Source organism: Siphateles boraxobius, unplaced genomic scaffold (assembly GCF_051911475.1).
Source record: "Siphateles boraxobius isolate OS27281-9 unplaced genomic scaffold, OSU_SipBor_1 25, whole genome shotgun sequence".
Taxonomy (NCBI): domain Eukaryota; kingdom Metazoa; phylum Chordata; class Actinopteri; order Cypriniformes; family Leuciscidae; genus Siphateles; species Siphateles boraxobius.
This window is the reverse complement of record NW_027508866.1, coordinates 13,334,001-13,358,661: the sequence shown is the minus strand read 5'-3', so window position 1 is coordinate 13,358,661 and position 24,661 is coordinate 13,334,001.

The following is a 24,661-nucleotide window of genomic DNA, read 5'->3' as shown; positions in this document are numbered from 1 at the left end:
TTATCCAGTTCTAAGGAATTGGATGTCGTCAGCATTGATGCAGGGGATTATGAGAGTCCGCCGTCTCATGCCTCTGTTGATGAGGAGCTTATGCAGGTTGTGACGCGCGCTATTGCCAAATTAAATATTGACTGGCCAGCCGAAGAACAAGAGGAATGTAAGAAAAGTTTACTGGATGAAAGATATTTACCTAGATATTTATCTAGATCACAGCCTCCTCGTTGGGGTTTGCCATTTTTTCCCGATCTCTGCACAGAGGTGTCGAAGTCATGGAAGAAACCAGGTTCTTATCGTGTTTTTAATCCTCAAACATCTAATTATAGTAATGTTATGGGTATTAAAGATTATGGTTATGTGACGATGTCTCGCAAGCCATCTCTCTCCCGAGTCAGTGTCATCATTAAAAGCCCCGGCGTTACCCACCAAGCCATTAAATGCCACTTCAGCGCTGGTGGGTAAAGCGTATTCGGTAGCAGGTCAGGCTGCGGCAAGCTTGCATACCATGTCCATTTTGCAAGCATACCAGTCTGATCTGCCTAGGGACATGGATGATTGTGAGGAAGTCAGGGATGACGCAATCCGAGAATTGCGTCGCGCAAAAGATTTGTCTCTCCGGGCCTCCAAGGAGATGGCCAAATCAATAGGCCGGTCTATGGTAGGCCTGTTGGCCACGGAGCGTCATTTATGGCTAAATTTATCTGATATGAAGGTTCTGTTCTTTTGGACGTGCCGCTTTCGCCTTCAAGTCTATTCAGCGACGCTGTAAACACTGTCATCGATAGATTTCAGGAGGTGAAGAAGGAAGCAATCAGCGGCATTCAAGAAGATTCTTCCTCGCCAATCTAATGTCCCCGAGACTGCTGGGTGGGAGCAGTCTCAGCCGTATGCAAGCTCCTCGCAGTACTGAGTGCATCAGAAAAAATGCGTTGCCACTCAGACTCCCCCACAATCGGGGGGGCCTGGGTGGCGGTCACTGTCAAAGCTGGTTAGAGGCAGGAAAGATCTGGCAAGGCCTCGACAAAGAAGCAGTCCTGACCCCGAGGCTATCAGACTTCTGAGGGTAGTCCCCTCCGGGGAGAGACAGGTTCGAGAATCCTTGTCTCCTCGGGGGCCCTCTGGGGGGCTACTCTCTGAGGAGGGTCGCAGTGCTGCCAGTTCAGATGTTCCCTGCCAGTTCTCCGCTTCAGCACACCGAGGTGTCAGCCAGGGTCCTCCATACAATAGAAAAGGGTTACAGAATTCAGTTCGGTTCTCGTCAGCCATATTGCTAGGGGTCCTCCCCATGGTGGTGGTTCCAATATTGGGTTTTCCGTTCGGCTTAGGTTTATCACCCCTTACTTTTACATAATGCGTGGATGCCGCTCTGGCTCCTCTGAGACTCCAGAGCATCCACATGTTGAATTACATCGATGATTGGTTGATTTCGGCTCAGTCCGAGCAGATGGCAGTTTAGCATCGAGATGTCATTCAGTCCCACATAAAGATGCTTGGGTTGAGGCGCAACGCCAAGAAGAGTGTGCTCTTCCCGTCTCAGAGGACCACTTTTCTAGGTGTGGTATGGGATTCGACAAAGATGCGGACACAATTGTCACCGGCACTTATTACTTTGATTCTCTCAGCCATAAATGGGGAAAAACTAGGGCAGTTACTCACTGTTTAACATTTTCAGAGACTGTTGGGTCTCATGACAGCTGTATCCAACGTAACAACTTTGGCCTTCTGTACATGAGAACCTTGCAGTGGTGGCTCAGGACAAAAGGGGTTTTCTCAGAGGGAAAATCCATTCCGCATGATCAAGGTCACGAGGCGATGCCTACATGCCTTAATCATGTAGAAGAAACCTTGGTTCCTCGCCCAAGGCTGGGGGCTTCTTGTTGACACGTAACGCTATCGACGGATACTTCCCTCACAGGTTGGCAGGCGATCATGAGTGGTCACTCAGCGAAAGGTCTATGGCAGGACCATCTTCTTTCTTGGCACATAAATCGGCTAGAAATTATGCTTTCAAGCACTTCCTGCCAGACCTGAGGGGCCATCATGTGCTTGTCCGCACAGACAACACATTGGTGGTCTTTCATATCATCCATCAGGGGGGTCTAAGTTCACTTCACCTAAACAAGCTGGCTCATCAGATCCTGCTATGGGCCAAAGGGAAATTACTGTCTCTCAGAGCAGTATATATTCCGGGCCATCTAAATCAGGGAGCGGATATCCTGTTGACGCAGGGGCTGAGGCCCAGGGAATGGAGGATTCACCCCGAGGTGGTGAAGCTACTTTAGGAGAGGTTCGGTCTAGCTCAAGTCGACCTTTTCGCATCATCAGATACAACTCATTGTCTCATGTGGTTTTCTCTCACGCAACCAGCTCCTCTGGGGCTGGATACAATGGTTCAGGTATGGCCAAGCTATACCTGTACGCTTTTTCTCTGATATCTAAGCTTCCGGGAGCTCTGGACAGGGTTCGCCGGGAAGGGGCCCATCTGTCATTAGTAGCCCTGTACTGGCCGGCCCGAGTTTGGTTCTCAGACCTGGTGTCCCTTCTAGACGGCCCCTGATGGAGATTCTGACCAAGAGGGATCTGCTGTCCCAAGCAGGAGGCACGATTTAATCACCCTCGCCCGGAGTTGTGGAGACTTTGAGCTTGGCCCCTGAGGGGGCCCACTTCATAGAATCAGGTCTCTCGACGAGGTCGTGGAGACCATACTTCAATACATAGCTCCCCCCACGAGGAAACTGTATGCACTGAAATGGAAACTGTTCTCTGCTTGGTGCGGAGAACGCTAACTGAATCCCATTATCTGCCCTGTTGGTACAGTACTCAATTATCTGCAAGAACGTTACACCTTGAAGGTGTATGTGGCTGCTATATCTGCTTACCACACTCCTCTGGGTGGTGCATCACTGGGGAGAGATCCTCTCATTACTCGTTTTCTTCGTGGCACCCTGAGGCTGAGGCCTGCACTGCCCACTAGAGGGATTTGGCCATTATATTGGAAGGCCTTGCTTTGGCTCCCTTCGAGCCTATTGAAGAGATTTCAGTAAAGTTCCTTTCAATAAAAACTTTATTTCTCATTGCTATTTCTTCTATCAAGAGAATTGGAGATTTGCAAGCCTTGTCGGTTGTTCGTGTGTGCCTAAATTTTGCACCTGGTAGGGTGAAAGCCTGTCTTCACCCTAGGCCGGGTTATATTCCTAAAGTCCCTACTAATGTTGCGGGCCCAATAGTGCTACAGGCCTCCACCTTTTAATACACCAGATCAGGAAAAATTTAATCTGCTGTACCCTCTTCGGGCTTTGGATGCTTACTCACACAGAGCTGCACTGTGGCGTAAATCGGATAAACTATTTGTCTGTTTCGGGGCCACTAGAAAAGGTTACCCTGCATCTAAGCAGAGGATGAGCAAGTGGGTAGTCGAGGCTATCTAACTTGCTTAAGAAGCGGCTGGTCAGCCTTCACCTTTGGCTATTCGGACCCATTCTACCAGGAGTATGGCGGCCTCAAAGGCTTTATTATCGGGGGTTTCCCTCCATGACATCTGTGATGCGGCAGGCTGGTCCTCACCGCATACATTTGTTAGATTTTATGACTTGGATCTAGGCTCCACTCCGGGGTCTAGGGTGCTTGCTTCTTAGTGTGCGCAATGACTTCACACAGAACAGGCATTCGTTATTATGGCATCGTGGGTATAGTGTTCCCACAGCGTCTCGACGCAGCTCAAGTTCCCTTGAAAGGGAAGGTCTCAGGTTACGTATGTAACCCTGGTTCCCTGAAGAGGGAACGAGACGCTGCGTCGCCCTGCCATGTTTCGGCTTTTCAGAAGTTAGCGCGGCCTGTTTTCAGGTGTGCTTTATAGTTTCCTGGTCGATGACATCACCCGCCTATGACGTCTCGTGTTTCCATTGGACTGATTATACACGTACTTCACGCAGGGGCGTTCCCACAGCGTCTCGACGCAGCATCTCATATCCCCTTCAGGGAACAAGGGCTACATACGTAACCTGAGATGTTTCTCAATCTTAAATTGGTTGTTGTTTTGTTACTTGGAGTCTGTTTTTGCTCTGCAAAATATAGATATAGCAGCCTCTGTAAAGTTCTGTGACTAGCAGGAGCAACACTTACTTAATGACTATGAAAAACTTACCAAACTTCAAAGCAGAACCTCCATAGAGCAATTAATAATTCACAAAGCCAGACAAATAAATAAACATTGAGGGTAGAGAGGAAGACTACTGGTTATTTTGTCTCATTAAATATGACTGGCTGTGCAATATTAAAAAACAGGGTAGGGATGATGAAATGAAGGCAGTGATGAAAATCACCATTTTGGCAAAAAATATTTGCTCGTTTAACAGAGTAAATATTTGATTTTGATCTGTAGAAAAACTGTTAAATATAAAACTGTTACACAGAGATACTCTAGACGATGAACTTCTTATTTTAAACATGGATATTTTCAAAACAGTCCAGCAAGCCAGACTTCTAACAACATGTCTGGTGAACACTGTAGGAAATTTCCACGTAGGCCAGAAACATAACTCTAAAATGCAAATAATATGCATGCTTGGCAAATGCATTACAACTGTTACAAATATTCATGTATTACGTTGGCTTTAAAATTCCAGTATACTGAAAAACGCGATGTCTGTGCCATTTAACCACATTATTATTCAGATAGCTATACATATGGTAGCAATTTAACTCTAATTCAAGCTTCAACTTTATGCAGAACACTGCACGCTTATTTGCTGTGTCTATTAAAGTTAGTGTTAATCTGCTTAATCTGCATCCCCGCACAATATAATAATATCTTAAACACAGTCACATGCTTGGTCTTACGCTGCTGTGCCATACAGTAATGAATAATGGATTATAATGACTGTTCTTTAAAGCAAACTATAGGCTACAATTAAATTCAATCTAGGTTTTGTTGGGAATTGGCACTTTCCATGGGTACAAAATAAGGCCTGAAATACTATATATTTGCAAAACCAAATAGGATGTATAAACATTAAATCTATATTAAAAAGTCAAAGAATTTCATAATTTTAAGAAATGTTACGTGTTTTGTAATGGGGCAAAATCATGTGGTAGAAGGGCTGCATGCAAAGACACAGCTTAATATTGTAATTGGCCATTGTTGATGATTAAATTTGGTAATTGATTATTAAAATTGATAATAAAAATAGTTTTTACAAACTCTCAGTTCAATAGATTTAGTAAAAAAATATAGCTGTCACACATAGTGTGGTAAGCATTAAGCAACACGCTCGAAGAAGGAATACTTTAAATAGTCTTTAATAATAAACACTGGAGATCGCTAAGAGTACACAGGAGATAAACCACACATTAAAGGGCCCATATTGTCAAAACTGAAATTTCCTGGGGTTTTTTCATGATAACAGAGGTCTAGGGGCTATGTAACTACCATAAAAGTTTCAAAACAGTCCATCCACAGACAAATGCATATAGCCTGCATAAAGCTGTGCCTTTTCACGAGCCGTTGTGACTTCCGTAAAAATGTGATGTCAGAACAACCCTGTCACGGCCTTCAGTCTCCACGCCCAGTACTGCCCACCGTCCGCCCTCCTTTTGCCCAACACCAGACAACATCTTTGTTGAGCAACAACAACATGGACACATGTCGAGAAAACGCTGTTCAGTCGATGGATGTAAGGAAACTACATCATTGCACTGGCAACAACATATAAGAGACCAGTGGCTAATGTTTATTTATTCTGAAATACCACAGCAATTTATTTCGGCCTTAACCGTCTGTTCTGCACATTTCACAAGAGACTACTTCATCAATCAGGTACAGTTCAATGTTTTTCAAAGAAACTACTCCTCAAAGATGCTGCAGTCCCTACATTGTTAGGTCCGATCTCAAATTCGCCACCCATAAATAAACACATTTTATCTTACATTATGGAGCCAGCATAATCTGAAATTATTGTTTGTAAACAAATTGAGGCTGACGTGTTGTTTTGTACAGTCTATGGTTGTCACAAGCTTTGATAGAATATCTGTTGGAAACAAACAAAAAAGACAAAATACGTTGTTTTCCTAAGTTACAGACACCTGCCCTGTTGGTGTCTGTTGTTTGTATTGAGTTAAAACTCAGTCTATGTGTCTTTTGTTTTGCTAACAGAAACTAACGTTTAGTGTAACTTACCTGCATGGGTAACATTATTTAAAAAGTCTGAGTTTGTTTACAGACAGTTTAAATTAGCGTTAACGTTAAATCTGCGTGCAGCTTAAGTTTACGGTGTTGTTTTCAAGAACTTGCACCTTGAAACCTGTTTGCAAAAGTTTGCATTTTCAGGCCCTCAAAATGTATTGTTGCGTAAATTAATGGCCAAAACTCATAAAAAGTTTTCAGTTTTTAGATGAGGAAACACCTCTAAAACTCAATGAAACGTACTCGGTTACCTAACGTAACCTCGGTTCTCTCTAGAAGAGGGAACGAGTATTGCGTAAGTATAGCTTACGCTACGGGAACAATTAATCTTTTCGAGATATTGAAGCCAAAAAATTATCCTTAATTTTTTTATCCATTGTCAACGCAGTGCCGCAGCTAGCAGACCTTGAGCAGGTTGTCTAGCGTGCTCATAGGCTGCCCTGCGGGAACTGCTGCAGCCTACCACTGAGCCCGACGTAACGTCACGTCCAATGAAGGGCGCTCGCGCCTTCACAGCGTCGAAGCCCGCCAAAATAGGCGTGGCTTAGCGTATATAAGCAGGCTCGGAGGCTGAATTCTCTGGTTGTCATCGACTGAAGCGAAAAAACTCTCGTGGCGCAAACATGGCAGGTTACGCAATACTCGTTCCCTCTTCTAGAGAGAACCGAGGTTACGTTAGGTGACCGAGTATGTTCTCTTACGAGAGGTTCTCTCGTATTGCGTAAGTATAGCTTACACTACGGGGACCCCTTGTCAACGCCGTGCGCGCCATCATCCACTTATGAGTCCCAGAAAGATACGGGGATCCCAGATCAGCGGTGATAAGCACATGTAATATAAGCGAAGTAAAAGCACTCACAGGGAATACAGAGTCAATGTATAAGCATATAGCACATAACCTGATACAGTGCAGCTCAACCAGAAGAGCTAGTCACATGAGAGTAGTTTGCGCCTGATAGTACCTGGGCAGAACTGACCTCTCACTTAGACTGATAGTAGTCCCCCCTCTAGGGCGGGAACTTCCAGATTGTAGAATCTGACAAAGGTGGACGAGGAGGCCCAGCCCGCCGCCACTCATATGTCATGGATAGAAATTCCACTGGACCATGCCCACGTAGAGGCTACGCCTCTGGTGGAATGAGCCCTAACGCCCAAGGGGGATTGCAGACCTTTTGCTGTATGAGCAGCAGCAATCGCATCTATTATCCATCTGGATAGACTGTGTTTCGAGGCGGCGAGACCTTTGGTGCGCCCACCAAACGAAACGAAAAGCTGCTCGGCGCGCCTGAAAGGGGTGGAGCGCTTAATGTAAACTCTCAGCGCCCTGACTGGGCAGAGGAGATTAACATCACTCTCGCCATCGGATGCTGACAGAGCCGATAGCGAAATGACCTGTGCTCTGAACGGTGTGCCAATCACTTTAGGAACATAGCCATGTGTAGGTTTGAGGATGACTTTTGAGTCATTTGGGCCAAACTCGAGACACGCGGCGCTAACGGACAGCGCGTGTAAGTCCCCCACACGTTTGACTGACGACAGAGCGATCAGAAAAACGGTTTTAAGTGATAAGCATTTTAGATCCGCAGAGTCTAAAGGTTCAAAGGGGTATGCTTTCAGGGCCTCGAGGACCAAAGAAAGATCCCACATAGGAACTGAAGGGGGGCGCAGGGGATTCATCCTCTGAGGAAGCGGATGATGAGCTCGTTCCTGCCTATCGAATCAGTGCGGCGCGCGGGCTCTCTGTGCTTGAATGGGGCGGCTCGCTGACAGCAATAGCAGGCTGATTGATGCATAGCGTCCCGATAGCTGTGAATGGGGAGCGCTTTACAATCAAATTGTGATGCGCGAGCGACGCCGTGGGCGGCGTGTATGTTAGTAAGCATGGGCGCTCGTGAGCGGGCACGGGACTTGCATTCATAGCTTGACCGGTATGAGGCTGCACTTTGTGACGCGCGTCTAACGTCGTGGGCGAACTGCTTGTTAGTAAGTGTGAGCGCTTGCGAGCGGGCACGAGACTTACATCCACAACCTGATTGATATGAGTCTGCACTTTGTGAAGCGCAGATAGCAGATGTGGGCACGGACATGAGCGGCATTTGCCAGCATTATGAGAGTGGGCTCTGCGGGTGACACGGGGAGTGCTGTGTTTGTGTGTAGGGGTGAGCACTGTGGTGTGGGCACTTTTTCTACACTTAAAACAACGTCGGCGTGAGCCGGATAACCAGAAATTATGCTCTTTCTGAGATTTCTCTGGTTCGCCGTAAAAACTGCGGTTTTGTGCAGGCGAGCGGGTTGTGTTACCGACTCGTTGGCTGCTAAATAACTCACTGCAGTAGCCTGTGTTAAGGGGACTGACAGGTCAAAAAGCTTTGACGGTGGTCCGGCCGCGGCGAGACCCAACCGTCTTTTCTCTCTCACTGTTGCTAGAAGGACTTCGCTTGCTCAGGTTTCAGTGTGATCTTTGGCCTCGGCCCACGTGGGGGGTGCGGTCTGCTGCGGTTAGCTGAGCGCGATCTGGGGCGGCCGCCCTGTCGCTGTGAAGATTGGCTGGACTGTCTCGGCTGAACTGGGCGCTGTGTAGTGGCTCGTGCAGGCGGCCGGTCACGTGGGTGACCTGCAGCGGAGCTAGCTAAACGGGGCAGGAACAGATTCATAGCCTGAGAGGTTTTCTGAACTTCAGAAAAACGGTCGACGATTCCGTTCACTGCAGGGCCAAAGAGACCAGAGTGGGAGAGAAGAGCGTCGAGGAAGGCAGCCCGCTCAGACTCTCTCATGTCAGCCAGCATTAACCATAAGTGTCTTTCTGTGACAGTCAGCGAGGCCATGCACCGTCCTAGGGCTTGGGCAGCAGCCTTGGAAGCACGAAGGGAAAGATCCGTCGCGCTTCTCAGGTCCGTTACGGCAGTTGGATCCGGGCCTTTCTCGTCCCATTCACGGAGGAGATCGGCTTGTAGGATCTGTAGGACAGCCATGGAGTGCAGGGCGGAAGCTGCTTGTCCGGCGGCGGCGCATGTGCGACCGACAAGAGAGGATGTAGTCCTGCAGGCTTTAGACGGCAAAGCAGGCTTTGAGCGCCATCTCTCGGAGGGGAGGGGGAAAGGTGTGCAGCAATCGCTTCCTCAACCCTGGGGATCGAGCTGTATCCCTTCTCTGCGGCGCCGTCCACTTGGGAGAGCGACGCGGAGATAGAGGATTGGAGCCTCGCGGAGAATGGAGCGTTCAACGATTTCGAAAGCTCAGAGTGCAGCTCTGGGAGGAAGGGTGAAGGCCTGGCAGCGGGCGAGTCTGTTGTGCGCGGGCTCCTTGGGCGGCGACCACTCAAGCCCGAGGCGGTCAACGGCCTGTGAGAGAAGGCGCATCAACTCAGCGTCCACTCCGGTGCGGGCCCTGCCGGATTCCTGGGTCGAGGAGGCGGCGGAGTGCTGAGAACTCGACCATCCCTCACTATCAGAAGCCAGGATAGAACAGCTGTCCATAGCGGCGGGTCCTTCCGCCTCATCGTCAGACGCGGGGGCAGAGCGGGCCGTAGCCGGTGGCTGCGCGTCGGTGAAGGCGCGGCGGAGAAGGCGAGGTTCGAGGGAGGGACTCTGGTGAGCGTGTCGCAGCGGCCGCAGGCTGCGGAGGTCACAAAGGGCGGAGTGACAGCTTCAGTTTTGCAAGCTTCGAGTCGAGCCCGCAGGGTCGACATCGGAAGCTCTCTCACATCCTCCGGTAGAGAGGGCAAGAGCAGCGTGGTCCGGTCCCAGGCAGAGAGCGCAGATAACGTGGCGGTCTCCAACGCTGAGAGGGGCTCTGCACGAGCCACAAGTGGAGCGAGGCATCTTGAAAAAGAAGTCTCGTGCTCTTTTAGATAGAATAGAAAGGATACGTCGCCGGATAGCGTAGATGGCACGGAAGGCTGAAGGTGGCGAAGATAGCCAGCTTCCTCAGGCACTGTCCTTAGCTGGCTTGTCGCTGTTTCGACGGCGGCGGCGGCTTTTCTAGATCCAGCGATGCGAAGAGCTCGCTGAAGATAGGAAAATCAGAGAATTCAGCCTCCGAGCCTGCTTATATACGCTAAGCCACGCCCATTCTGGCGGGCTTCGACGCGGTAAAGGCGCGAGCGCCCTTCATTGGACGTGACGTTACGTCGGGCTCAGTGGTAGGCGGCAGCAATTCCCGCAGGGCAGCCTATGAGCACCCTAGACAGCCTGCTCAAGGTCTGCTAGCTGCGGCACTGCGTTGACTGGCTTCAATATCTCGAAAAGATTAATCTTTCCCGTAGCGCAAGCTATACTTACGCAATACGAGAGAACCTCTCGTAAGAGAACTAACATACTCCTGAAAATAGCATTGTATTATTTTATTTTGAATACTTTGAGTAAATATTAGTAATTAATAGTACAGTCGCTATACTCTATAGGATACATTTTGTCGAATACATTATATCTAACAGTTCTCACAACCAAAATCATGGGATTTGTTCATATAATGCTTAAAAAAGGAACAGGAAACCAAAGTGCATTGTATTCATGGAAAGCTCAGTGCTTCTGAATTTGTGAGCGGACGCTGGTCTTGCCCTGTGTGCTAAAGGCCACCGACTTCTCCTTTCCTTTCTCTGCCCTTTACAACAGGTGCCACAAAGGGGTCTGCAAACACAAATCAATTAGAGACTTCTTGATTAGGAATTCTGACATTTGCACTAGATGGCTGAAGCCAAATGCCATTGTGCTTATCCAGAGAGAGGAACTCTGATATAACGTGACAGTATACCGCAATCTTAAAGAGATAATTATCCACAAAATGAAAATGCTCATTTACTCACGCTTATGTTGTTAAAAATGAAAGCTTTAGCATAAGTTCTGCCAGGAAGACTTAATTATTACGTCACTTATTACCTTCACATCTATCCAATCACGTCCTTATACTCGCTGTATAAAAGATTGGTACTTACACACATTTGAGTTCGCAGATGCTGTTGCAACAACTACCTCCATCCTCCCCACCACCACCAGGATGGTCCTGTCAATAACTCCCGGGGGGTTCTGCTGCGCCCCTGCCTTTATCTTCAGGCAGGAAATGCAGATCCGCTACCCTCGGATCATGAACTACGGACGGGGCCTACGACAAAAAGAACTTTATAAATAATTGCTTGCTGGGCTGTCAATAAATGTATGCTTTGTTACATCATCATATCTCCCGAGTCTTTCTGGTAGAACTCATATGACTTTCTATCTCACTAAGATTTTTTTTTTATATAGGTTTGGAACAGGGAGAGGAAATGATGGCAGAATATTTATTTTGGGGGGGAACTATCCTTTTAATGAAATTGGTAGATTGTTGATCAGTACCTGTCATTTAAATAACACCCTCTTTCTTGTGTGTTTTATACACTTTTGTAATGCCTGATCATTTTCGTCTCAAGCTGAACTAGTCGAGTTTGCAGGAAGATTTCACTGTCCTCACAGAAATGATACTCTCCGAATAGGGTCTTTGCTTTCCATGTGAAGATAAAACTTCTCTTTGTTTGAGTGGTGGAATTGAAAAAGTTGAAGATTGTGACAGGCAGTGTTTACTTAGCAGCACATACTGTATATGACTATGAATTTTGTTCTCTTTCCAAAACTATGCATTTTTGATTGTCCTAGGGTGGTAAAGAAAGCTACCATTTCCAATACATAATGTTTTAGTGGTCTAGTAATTTTAGTGGTTTAAAATTCTGCATAATGCGCAAAATATCCAGGACTGTTTAATTAAAAAAGTACAAGGGTTATTAATAAACAACTGAACCTGAAAGTTTAAGTGGGAGGAAAAAACATAAATTCTGATTTCGGCTAACTGTCTCTCCTTCTGATCAGGGTTACAGTCAGTGACCCTAACAGACATATCATGCTAATGAGCACTTTTACTGCACTGACATTACCACACACAGTTGTGGTTGTTAATAACTATTAATAATAATGTGTGTTACATCAGCCTGTAGTTCTGGCAAACTGGTGCATTAAAATAACAAATGCAATTTAAAAGCTTAATTAAGAAAAATGAACAGGGTGTGAGTGGTAAAAACATTTCTCTCTCAAGATAATTTACATTTTAAATGTATTCGCAGTGGACTAATTATATAGAATGTTTAGTCAATCATACATATTCAAGACAGGCAGTGTAGTTCTTTAAAAAAACGAAGCACAGCATTCAAAAAAGAGTTGAAACTTAAATGGTGGTGGTTGAGGAGATTCCCCCTTCCATGTAAAGCGCTTTGAGTACCGAAAAAAGCACTATATAAATGTAAAGAATTATTGTTATTATTATTATTATTATTAAATCTACATTTAAAAACAGAATGTTATCTACTGATTTAAACAAGCCTTCATTGCCTAAAATAAAAGCAGGAGCCGGTTGCATAAACCACTAAGACTTTTCTTACAAGTTAGTTATCCATTTTTTTTTCTTTAAAACTGTTCATAATAGTCTGTTACATAAAAAAACGTAGATTGGTCTAATTTGATACCGAAAAGTAAGTCTGATTACCACCTAACTAAATTTTGATCGGTCATAACTTTATGGCTATGGTTATATGTTCATTAGCTCTGCTTTTGCTTTACCTCATCTTAATGTATGCTAGTTAACGTCTCGGGTTACATGTAACCCTGGTTCCCTGAGAGGGAACGAGACTCTGCGTTGAGACGCGGTGGGAACGCTCTGCGAGATTGTGTCGTGAAGCACGTGTATAATCAGTCCAATGGAAGAGCGAGACGTCATAGGCGGGTGACGTCATAGACCAGGAAGCTATAAAGCACACCAGAAAACAGACCGCTACAGCTTCTGAAAAAGCCTGAAGCAAGTCGATCAGGGCATGCAGGAAGTATGGCAGGAGAACGCAGCGTCTCGTTCCCTCTCAGGGAACCAGGGTTACATACGTAACCTGAGACGTTCCCTTTCAAGGGAACTCGAGCTGCGTTGAGACACGGTGGGAACCCTATACCCACTACGCCTTAATGAGAAATGCCCGTTTTGTGTGAAGTCCTTGCGCACACTAAGAAGCAAGCAGCCTAGCCCCGGGAGTGGAGAGGTCTAGGTCATAAAATCTGACACATGTATGTGGTGAGGACCAGCCTGCCGCATTACAAATGTCCTGAAGGGAAACCCCCGAAATTAAAGCCTAGAGGCAACCATACTCCTTGTAGAATGGGCCTGAACAGCCATAGGTGAAGGCTGTCCGGCCGCTTCATTAGCAGGTGAGATAGCCTCAACTACCCACTTGCTCATTATCTGTTTAGATGCAGGGCAGCCTATCTTAAGGCCCCATCTACACTACTGCGTTTTCGTTTAAAAACGGAGACCTTTTGCTACGTTTGCACCTCCCGTCCACACTAAAACGGGAAAAACGAAGACCCAAAACAGAGAAGTTTAGAAACGCTGCAGCTCCGTTTTTCGTTTTGAATCTCCGGAGGGCGTTTTAGTGTAGACGGGACAAAACGGAGGAGTTTAGAAACGATGACATAGAAGGTCACGCTCGGCTCTATGATTGGGTGTCATCACCCATGACGTATCCTTCCCTGATTCGTCAGCCACCCATCACATGTCCCGTCACCGGAAGAAAACAAACAAAAACATCCTGGACTACGTAGCTGATGTTAGTGAGTGCAACATGGATAACGAATTACAAGCGTTACTGACTTTGATGTCTTTGTTAGCAGCTGTTGTGCAAGCAAATTCTGCATTTTACAATGCTATAACTGCCTACATGCGCCGGAGGCAAACTATTATTCGAGCGATCTATGACAATTCCCGTGTGCAGCGGCGGTATCAACCGTACATGGAGCGTCGGTTTTGGGTTAAGCCGGGAAGAACCAGCGCATGGTGGGATAATTTTAAAAATCAAGTTGTGGTCCCTGAGGAATGGTGCGAAAACTTTCGGATGTCCAGAGCGGCACTTATCAACCTCAGCGAAAGACTACGTCCGCACGTGGAAGGAGCAACAACAAAAATGAGGATCCCCGTGGATGTATTAACAAAGGTAGCGTGCACGTTGTATTACCTGAGTGACGAAGGGAGACTTCGGAAAACCGCAAATGCATTTGGACTATCCCGACAAGTTGTTTCAGTAATCATCCGACAGGTCTGTAAGGCCATCGTCATTTTCATGGGGCCAGACTACATTAAAACACCGAGCACAGAGGCCGAGGTGAAGGATCTTGTTGTGAACTTCTATCGGACACACGGGATGCCACAGTGCCTGGGGGAAATTGACTGTACACACATCGAAATCAAACAACCCTTGGCCAACTCAACAGACTACATAAACAGAAAGGGAAAACATTCTTTGAATGTACAAGCTTTGTGTGACCACCAGTATCGTTTCATGGATGTTGTTGTAAAATGGCCGGGGAGTGTGCACGACGCGCACATATTTGCTAACTCGAAACTCTGTGCTGACCTAAAAGATGGGACAATACCCTCCTGCCCTAGAGAGTTAGTGGAAGGTGAAGAAGCTGTCCCCGTGTTCCTTCTGGGGGATCCAGCTTATCCCCTTATGCCGTACCTCATGAAGGAGTACCCAAATGGCGGAGTTACTCCACAGGAGCAGTATTATGGCCTATCTCTTTGCAAGGCTCGCATGGTGATCGAATGTTCATTCGGACGTTTGAAGGCACGGTTTGCGGCTTTGAGAAGGCCGATGGACATAAACATGCAGAACCTTCCTTATGTGATATATGCTTGCTTTGTTCTGCACAATTATTGTGAAATGAACAATGAACCTGTAAACGAGCAGTGCATAAATGCTGCTCACCAGTATGACAGGGATTTCCAGCCACACATGAGAGATTGTAATGTGAGAGCAGATAACAACGAAAATGAAGGAAAACGAGTGAGACGTGTGTTGACGACATTTCTTGACCCTTAACTAAAACGTTTATTTTTTTAACGTTTATAAAAAAAACTGGTTTCCCAGTACAGTGAAAGTATTCCTTTGCCTTTTGCTCTGACTGCCATGTGTTTTTTTAAAATGTGCATATGTTTATTATTAAATGTTACCTGTAAAAAGATGTGATTGAATAAAAAGTACAATTTTTGACTCTAAAACTGAGTATGTGAGTTTGTACTCTGGTGTGTATACTTGCATCTAAATATCTCTGTAAATATATCTATATACCTAACCTAGAGATATAGATAGATGAAAAAGACAGCAAATACACAATGAATAAGTTTTTATTGTCTTTATTAAAACAATCTTTACTGTGCAAATAAATTATTAATTATAAACACACCATGCAATTATAAAACTACAAGAGCACTGCCTTTTAAGTAGGCTGTACTAAAACCACATTTACAAATGTGTGTAGTCTCTGTGCTTTGCAGGTGGACTGCTGTGGTGGCTATGTCCTGGGGAATTGTATTCCTGGAGTAGCCTTCTTATTGGCATATGTCCATAGTTATATGGGTTATCATGAATGGTGTGTGGTGACTGTGGAGGCATATACTGAGGGGTAAGCCTACCTGAACCCACAATATGCTGTACAAGCAGTTCAATATTTGAGTTCAGACGGTCCATTGTAGATGACCACCGGCCCATTGTCTGCACAAATTCGTTGTCTGTTGCCTGAAGTCTGTTAAGGAGCTGTCTCTTTATGTCCAGGTCTTCCTGTGCAACGGAATTTGCGGAGAGTTTTCTCTTCAATCGTTCTCTCCTGTGGCCACACAGGGTAGCGGTGAGTCTCTGGCGTCGATTCTCCGTCATCTCGGGAGACACAGCACTCTCTTGAAACTGGTCAGCAGATGACCCAGAACCAGTTGGGCTGGAGAACTCCTCCGTGGCCTCCGCCGCCACGTTGCCGGTCTCGTTACCCCCCTGAATCACATGCGTTGCAGGAGAGCCTCCCCAAATCGACTCACAGAGCTCAAAATAGAGCAAAACTACTCGCCCATGGCCACTTCGACGACCAGCATCTACAGCTCGCCTGTAGCTGATCCGTACTGCCTTGAGTTTTGTAGTCAATTGCCCTGTGAACACGAAACAGTTTAAGGTTAGCTCCTAATATAACTAGCGTCCCGTCCCCCCCAGGCTAGGCCTGTTAAAACACATCCAGGCTAACTTAAACCACGTCAAATTGAGCGTTATGCGTTAAAGTTAAAGTTTTGCCTACTATACATACCTTTAGTGATTTCGTCCTTATTGTGGGGGTACACCTTTCCCATCGTTGTGGCTTCCTCTGGCGATGGATAATGCTCCCGGTACCTTTCCAATATGTCGCCGTATTTGGTTTGCGACGACTCCCAGTCTGTGTTTTCTGCCACCATGGCTGTTTTGTATTCCATTGTAACTTTAAGTAAAAGTTCCACCTCGTCGTCGGTCCATGAAAAGAAATCTCTGGTCTTCGACATTTTCTAATCTTTGCAGAGGTAGCTAACGTTCCTTGCTTCCTCATCAAATCTGAGGAATAGTCCATCCGTTTCCTGTTTACACCGGCACGCGCATGCACAGTGTTGGAGAATGGTCACGTGATCCGAGTTTTCCGTCGTTTTAATGTGGACGGAGATCAATTCTAATACGCAGCTAAAACGCTGGTGTGGACGGAGATCGTTTTCGTTTTAATTCTCCGTTTTTAAACGAAAACGCAGTAGTGTGGACGGGGCCTAAGTTACCCGAAGCAGACAAATAATTGTTCTGATATACGCCACTGAGCAGCTCTGTGGACATAAGCATCCAAAGCCCGGACAGGGCATAACAGATTAAGTTTTTCCTGATCTGGGGTATTAAAGGTGGAGGACAGAAGGCCTGGAGCAAAAATGACCCGCACATTTAGTAGGGAACTAAAAAATACAACCCAACCTGGGGTGAAGAAATACTACCACCAAACCAGCTGCAAATCCAAGAGCGTGCAGGCCTCAGCCTCATGTACTACGGAGAAGACGAAATTAAGGATCTCTCCTCAGAGATAACCCAGAAAAGAAACATTCATTGCAGAAACAAGATTCAGAAGGCGTTCTCTGCACCAGGCAGAGAACAGTTTCCATGTCAATGCATATTTAGTCTTCTCGTGGAGGGAGCTCTGGACTGGAGTATGGTCTCTACTACCTCGGTCGAGAAACCTGAATCTATGAGCTGGGCCCCCTCAGAGGCAGAGCCCACAGTATCCATAACTCCAGAGCTCCCAGGAGCAAAGATATCGGGAATGCATACAGGTGTAGTGTCAACCACACCTAATACATCACGTCCAGTCCAAGCGGAGCTGGATGCGTGAGGGAGAACCACAAAGGGCAATGGCATTGTACAAACGATGCGAAAGGTCGACTTGAGTTGACCGAAGTTCTCCCTAAGAAGCTCCACCACCTCGGGGTGAAGTCTCAATTCCCCGGGCCACAGCCCCTGCCTCAACAGGATATCTGCTCTGATATACGAGACCATCAGTGTGTTGTCCGGACCCTTTGCCGAGCGACCACTCATGATTGCCCACAACTTGTGAGGGAAGCATCCGTCGAAAGCATTATGCGTCGACAAGAAGCCCCCAACACTGGGGCCTGGGTGAGGAACCAAGGTTCTTCCACATGAACGAGGCACAAAGGCATAGCCGCGTGACCTTGATCATGCGAAAATGGATTTCCCCTCGGAGAAAACCCCTTGGTCCTGAGCCACTACTGCAAAGACCTTTCACCGAGCGGCCACTCATGACCGCCCCCCCATCCTGTGAGGTAAGCATCCGTCGATAGCGTTACGCGTCGACAAGAAGCCCCCAGCACTGGGCCCTGGGCGAGGAACCAAGGTTTCTTCCACATGACCGAGGCACGAAGGCAAAGCCGCGTGACCTTGATCATGCAAAAACGGATTTCCCCTCGGAGAAAACCCCTTGGTCCCGAGCCACCACTGCAGGGGGCTCATGTACAGAAGGCCAAAAGTAACTACGTTGGACGCAACTACCATGAGCCCCAACAGTCTCAGAGACTGTTTTGCAGTGAATGACTGACCTAGTTTACATTCTTTACGGCTCAGAATCGCAGAAATACGTGCAGGAGACAGACGTGCTTGCATGTTGTCGAATCCCATATTACACCTAGAAAAGTGGTCCTCTGAGCTGGGAGGAGTACACTTTTTGGTGTTGAGCCGCAACCCCAACCTCCTTATGTGGGACAGAACGACATCTCGATGTTGAACTGCCAAAAGCTCGGACTGAGCTAAAATCAACCAATCGTAGATATAATTTAAAACGCGAATGCCCTGGAATCTCAGAGGAGCCAGAGCTGCATCCACGCATATTGTAAAGGTTCGGGGTGATAACCTAGGCCGAATGGAAGAACCCGATACTGGTATGCTTCGCCCCTGAAAGCAAACCTCAAGAACCTCCTGTGATGAGGACGGATAGATAAGCAAGCATCCTTTAAGTCTATTGTGATAAACCAGTCCTCGGACTGAGTCTGTGACACAATCATATTTAGCGTAAGCATACTTTGAACTTAAATTCTAAAACCTGCTGTTTAATTCTCCCGCTTCTCCCCTCTTCGCGAAACGGAACGCGATGCTGTGATCATCGGCGATTCCACCGTCCGACACGTCCACGCTACGTTAGGTAAAAGTAAGGTGCACAGTCACTGCTTTCCTGGTGCTCGTGTTCTCGATATCACTGCGCGGGTAACTGAGATCTTGAACGGTGACGAGCGCGTCGGAGCTGTTGTGCTGCATGCGGGAGCTAACGACACTAGGCTGCGACAGACGGAGGTTCTGAAGAAAGACTTCAGGAGCCTTATCGATACGGTACGCAGCACATCGCCTGAAACATCGATTATTGTGTCTGGACCGCTTCCTACGTACCGACGAGGGCATGAAAAGTTCAGTAGATTATTCGCGCTAAATGAATGGTTATTGTCATGGTGCAATGAGCAGAAATTGATTTTTGTAAATAATTGGAATCTGTTTTGGGAGCGACCAAGGCTCTTCCGCGCTGATGGCTTACACCCAAGTAGAATCGGGGCAGATCTTCTGTCGGATAACATCTCCAAGATGTTAAATACCATTTGACTAGTAACCAAAAATCCAAATCACAGTCTCTACTGCACCAATTTAATTGATATTAATACTAGTGTAGAACATTGCATAGAAACTGTGTCTATTCCTCGTTTACTAAGATCAAATAATAAATCTACTGCAGGATCTAGAAAAAATCTAATTGTTATTAAAACAAAAAATCTCGCTATTAGTGAACAAAAACAATTTCTAAAGCTAGGTCTTCTAAACATTAGATCGCTCACACCTAAGGCGGTTATTGTAAATGAAATGGTCACAGATAATAATTTCGATGTTCTGTGCCTTACTGAAACCTGGCTTAAACCAAATGATTATTTCGGTCTAAATGAGTCTACTCCGCCAGGATACTGTTATAAGCATGAGCCCCGTCTGATCGGTCGTGGCGGCGGTGTTGCAACAATCTACAGAGATATCCTTAATGTTACTCAGAAAACTCGTCATAGGTTTAATTCGTTTGAAGTGCTTGTGCTAAATGTTACGCTCTTAGATGTAAGAAAAAAATCCCTATTATCTCTAGCATTGGCTACCGTATATAGACCTCCAGGGCCTTACGCCAATTTCCTAAAAGAGTTTGCTGACTTTCTATCAGATCTTTTGGTCAACGTCGATAAAGCATTAATTGTTGGAGATTTTAACATACACGTAGATAATTTAAATGATGCGTTAGGGGCTGCGTTTACAGATTTATTAAACTCCTTCGGGGTCAAGCAAAACGTCACCGGACCAACTCATCGTCTTAATCATACACTCGATTTAATTATATCATATGGAACCGATCCAACCGATATAGATATCATTCCACAAAGTGATGATGTCACTGACCACTACTTGGTAACTTGCATATTACGCACTGCTGTAATATGTCATGCTGCGCCACGTTATCGACCAGGTAGAACAATTCGTCCATCCACCATAGATCATTTCTCAAATAGCTTATCTGATCTGTCTCAGCTGCTGCCTGAACCCAAACAAACAGATGAATTAGACGAACTAACTAGCACTATGAGCAACATTCTCTCTAGAACATTGGATATTGTTGCACCCATTAGATTAAAAAAGGTCAGAGAAAAAAGTATAGCACCATGGTACAATAATACTACGTATGTTTTAAAGAGAGAAACCCGTAATTTAGAGCGTAAATGGAAAAAAACTAATTTAGAGGTCTTTAGAATCGCGTGGAAAGACAGTATGTCACTTTATAAAAAGGCACTTAAAACGGCCAGGGCTGAGCACCTCAGCAAATTAATAGAAAACAACCGAAATAATCCAAGGTTTTTATTTAATACCGTGGCTAGACTAACAAATAAACAGACGTCGTCTGAACAAAATACCTCGTTACAGTTTAGTAGTAATGATTTCATGAACTTCTTCACCGAGAAAATTGAAAGCATCAGAATCAAAATCGTAAACGTTCGATCTTTGCTCGCGCCTTATAATTCGGCCGCAATTATCACCCCGCAAGAACAATTACAATGCTTTACAACCATAGAACAAAAAGAGTTAAATAAACTTATCACTTCATCTAAAACAACAACATGTTTATTAGATCCTATACCAACTGAACTACTGAAAGAAGTGTTACCTGTAGTGGAAGAGCCTCTTCTCAATATTATTAACTCATCTTTATCTTTAGGTCATGTTCCAAGAACGTTCAAGCTGGCAGTTATAAAACCTCTTATTAAGAAACCACAATTAGATCCAAATAACCTAGCAAATTACAGACCCATTTCGAATCTTCCATTTATGTCAAAAATATTAGAAAAAGTTGTGTCCGCTCAACTCGGCTCTTTCTTGCAAGAAAACGACATCTATGAAAAGTTTCAGTCTGGATTCAGGCCACATCATAGCACTGAAACTGCGCTTGTTAGAATCACAAATGATTTACTTTTAGCTTCGGACCAAGGCTGTATCTCAGTACTAGTTTTACTTGATCTTAGTGCTGCGTTCGATACTATAGATCACACAATACTCTTAGATCGACTACAAAATTACACTGGTGTTCAAGGACAAGCATTAAGCTGGTTCAGGTCATACTTATCTGACCGCTACCATTTCGTCTACTTAAATGGAGAAAAATCGATTATAACTTCGGCAAACTATGGAGTGCCGCAGGGATCTGTGTTAGGCCCTTTATTATTCTCAATATATATGCTGCCACTTGGTAATATTCTAAGGAAACATGGAATTAGTTTCCATTGTTATGCTGATGACACTCAAATATATATTTCCTCACGGCCAGATGAATACGCTAAATTATCCAAATTGACAGATTGTGTTAAAGATATAAAAGATTGGATGACGCATAATTTTCTTTTATTAAATCCAGACAAGACAGAGGTAATACTTATCGGTTCTAAAAACCGTCCACAAAACCTTTCACAGCACGACTTTAACATAGTAGGATGCCCTGTTACTCTATCCGCTACAGTAAAAGACCTGGGTGTTACATTAGACTGCAACCTGTCTTTTGAAAAGCATATTTCATATGTTACAAAAACAGCCTTTTTCCACCTTAGAAACATTGCTAAGCTACGTAATATGCTATCAGTCTCTGATGCAGAAAAGTTAGTTCATGCATTCATGACCTCGAGACTAGATTACTGTAATGCTTTATTAGCTGGTTGTCCTGCATCCTCAATAAACAAGCTACAGTTAGTCCAAAATGCAGCCGCTAGAGTTCTTACTAGATTAAGAAAATATGATCATATAACACCGATTTTATCATCACTTCATTGGTTACCTATAAAGTTCCGTATTAATTACAAGGTATTGCTTTTGACTTATAAAGCTCTAAATGGTTTAGCTCCAGTCTATTTAACGGATCTTCTATCGCCCTACAATCCATCGCGCTCTTTAAGATCACTAGATTCGAGGTTTCTGGTCATTCCTAGGATATCCAGATCCACCAAAGGAGGCAGAGCATTTTCACATTTAGCTCCGAAGCTCTGGAATAGCCTTCCTGATATTGTTCGTTGCTCAGACTCGCTCTCCCAGTTTAAAACTAGACTGAAGACGCATCTATTTAGCCAGGCATTCATATAAATTTTTTATCTTACAGTTACTGTAAATTCGGCCTCTAGTTCATAAACGCCAGAGGAGAACTGGCCCCCGACTGAGCCTGGGTTCTCCCAAGGTTTTTTTTCTCCATTGGGTCACCTGATGGGGTGTTAGGACACCATTAGGTCACTGGATGGAGTTTTTCGGTTCCTTGCCACTGTTGCCTTTGGCTTGCTCAGTTGGGGATATTCAAATTAATTAACCAATCATACCATTGATCAGCTCTACCAAACTTGGATGTCTTTTTTCCAGTAATAAACAAACATTAAGTTGTTTTGATTGATACTGTGAAGCAGCTTTGATACAATCTGTATTGTGAAAAGCGCTATATAAATATATTTGACTTGACTTGACTTGACTTAATTGACGCAGATCTATACTAGGACGCAACCCCTCATCCTCCTTTGGAACAATGAAGTAATGGCTGTAAAACCCTGACTGTCTGCCGGGAGGAGGAACCCCTTCTACAGCTCCTTTTGCAGCAGTGTCAGTACTTCCTGCTCCATAACCAAAGCCCGCTCGGGGTCCACCACAGTGGGGAGGACCCCTAGAAATCTGGGCGGACAAGAACCGAATTCTGAACCCTTTCATATAGTGTGCAGGACCCACTGAGAAATATGTGGCAGTAGTTTCCACGCTGCCAGAAATTCTAGTAGGGGAACCAGTCTCTCAAGACTGGCCTCTGGATTTGGTTGAACAGTCACTACGGTGCCCTGAAACGGCGAACCGGCAGAGAACAACTGAACTGACCGTTCTACGACCCTCCTCAGAGGATCGTATGGGGACGCTGACACCTCGGTGCCCTGAACGGCGAACCGGCATAGAACAACCGAACTGGCAGCGCTGCGATCCTCCTCAGAGAGTCGCACCCCAGAGGGCGCCGAGGAGAAACAATTTCTCAAAACCGTCTCTGCCCCGGAGGAGCCCTCAGAAGCCTGATAGACTCGTTTTTTGCGACAGGACTTCCTGTCTAAGCTTTATTAGAGATGACGATAACCCTCAGATCTTGCCTACCTCTAAATAGCTTAGTTCCTATGACCCTACTCGGAGGATCATTGGAAAAAGCAGGCACCTCGGCACCCTGAAATGGCGAACCGGCAGGGAAACCGAACTGACTGCTCTACGACCCCCCTCGGAGCATTGTTTGGGGACACTGACACCTTGGTGCCCTGAACGGCGAACCGGCAGGAAAACCGAACTGGCAGCGCTGTGACCCTCCTCAGAGAGTCGCACCCCAGAGGGCGCCGAGGAGAAACGATTTCTCAAAACCATCCCTACCCCGGAGGGGACCACCCTTAGAAGCCTGATAGCCTCGGCGTCAGGGCTTCCTCTTTGTCCAAGCTATTTTAGAGATAAAACAGTCCTCGGATCTTGCATATCTCTAACTAGCTAGACTGCTACCGCCACCCAGGTCCCCCTCGATTTTGGAGGAGCCCAAATGGTGATGCTCGTTTTGCACTCTGTGCTGCGAGGACCTTAGTAGACCGAGACTGCTCCCGCCCAGCAGTCTCGGGAACATTAGTTTGGTGAGGAAGAAACCTCTTAGTTTTAACCTTAGTTTGTTTGAAAGCGGAGCGTCCAGAAGAACAGACATAATTTATCTTATTTTTCTTTATTTTTAAATCAGAAAAAAAAAAATATATATATATCACTCCGTGGCCACCAGCAGGAAAACAACCGAACTGGCCGTGCTGCGACGCTCCTCAGAGAGTCTCGAAACCGTCCCTCCCCAGTATAGTTTATCTGTTTTTGCACGACGCAATTCTCGAATAGCATCAGTGCTGACATCCTCACATTCATCCATGTCCTTATACTTTACCCACCAGCGCTGCCTAATAAAATTTATTTATTTAAGATGGCTGGTGGGTAGCGTCAGGGTTAAAAGCGATGACGCCGACTCGGGAGAGAGAAAGCTCGCAAGCGTCTCTTTAACCCGAGGCACTGTCATACCATGATACTTAATACATAAAATAGAAACCGGATTATTCCACGATCTCTACACCTCAGTGTGGAGATAGGGAAAAACAGCAGTCCCCGACGAGGAGGCTGAGATACAGAGTTTTTCTGTTTTTAGATATATTTCATCTAATAAACTCTTTTTATTTTCACTCTCATAATGTTCAGCTGGCCAGTAAAAATTTAACTAGCAACAGCACTAGATAAACCTCCTTGTAAAGCTCCTCTTTATTCAACAGAGTTATGAGCTGACTTATTTATTTATTTATTGAAAACTCAAACATCTGCCTTTTTCTTAATATCTTTATTTGTTTTGTTCTCTTTTTTCTAAACAAAACACCAACGATACCAATTCCTCGGAACTGGAAATCGCCAGCACTGGATCTGACAGTTGAAAGCTGAGATAGGGCGGAGCCCGTACCAACCCCCGCTGTCAGATCCGTCCCAAAATGCGAGTCACCGCCGAACCTCGG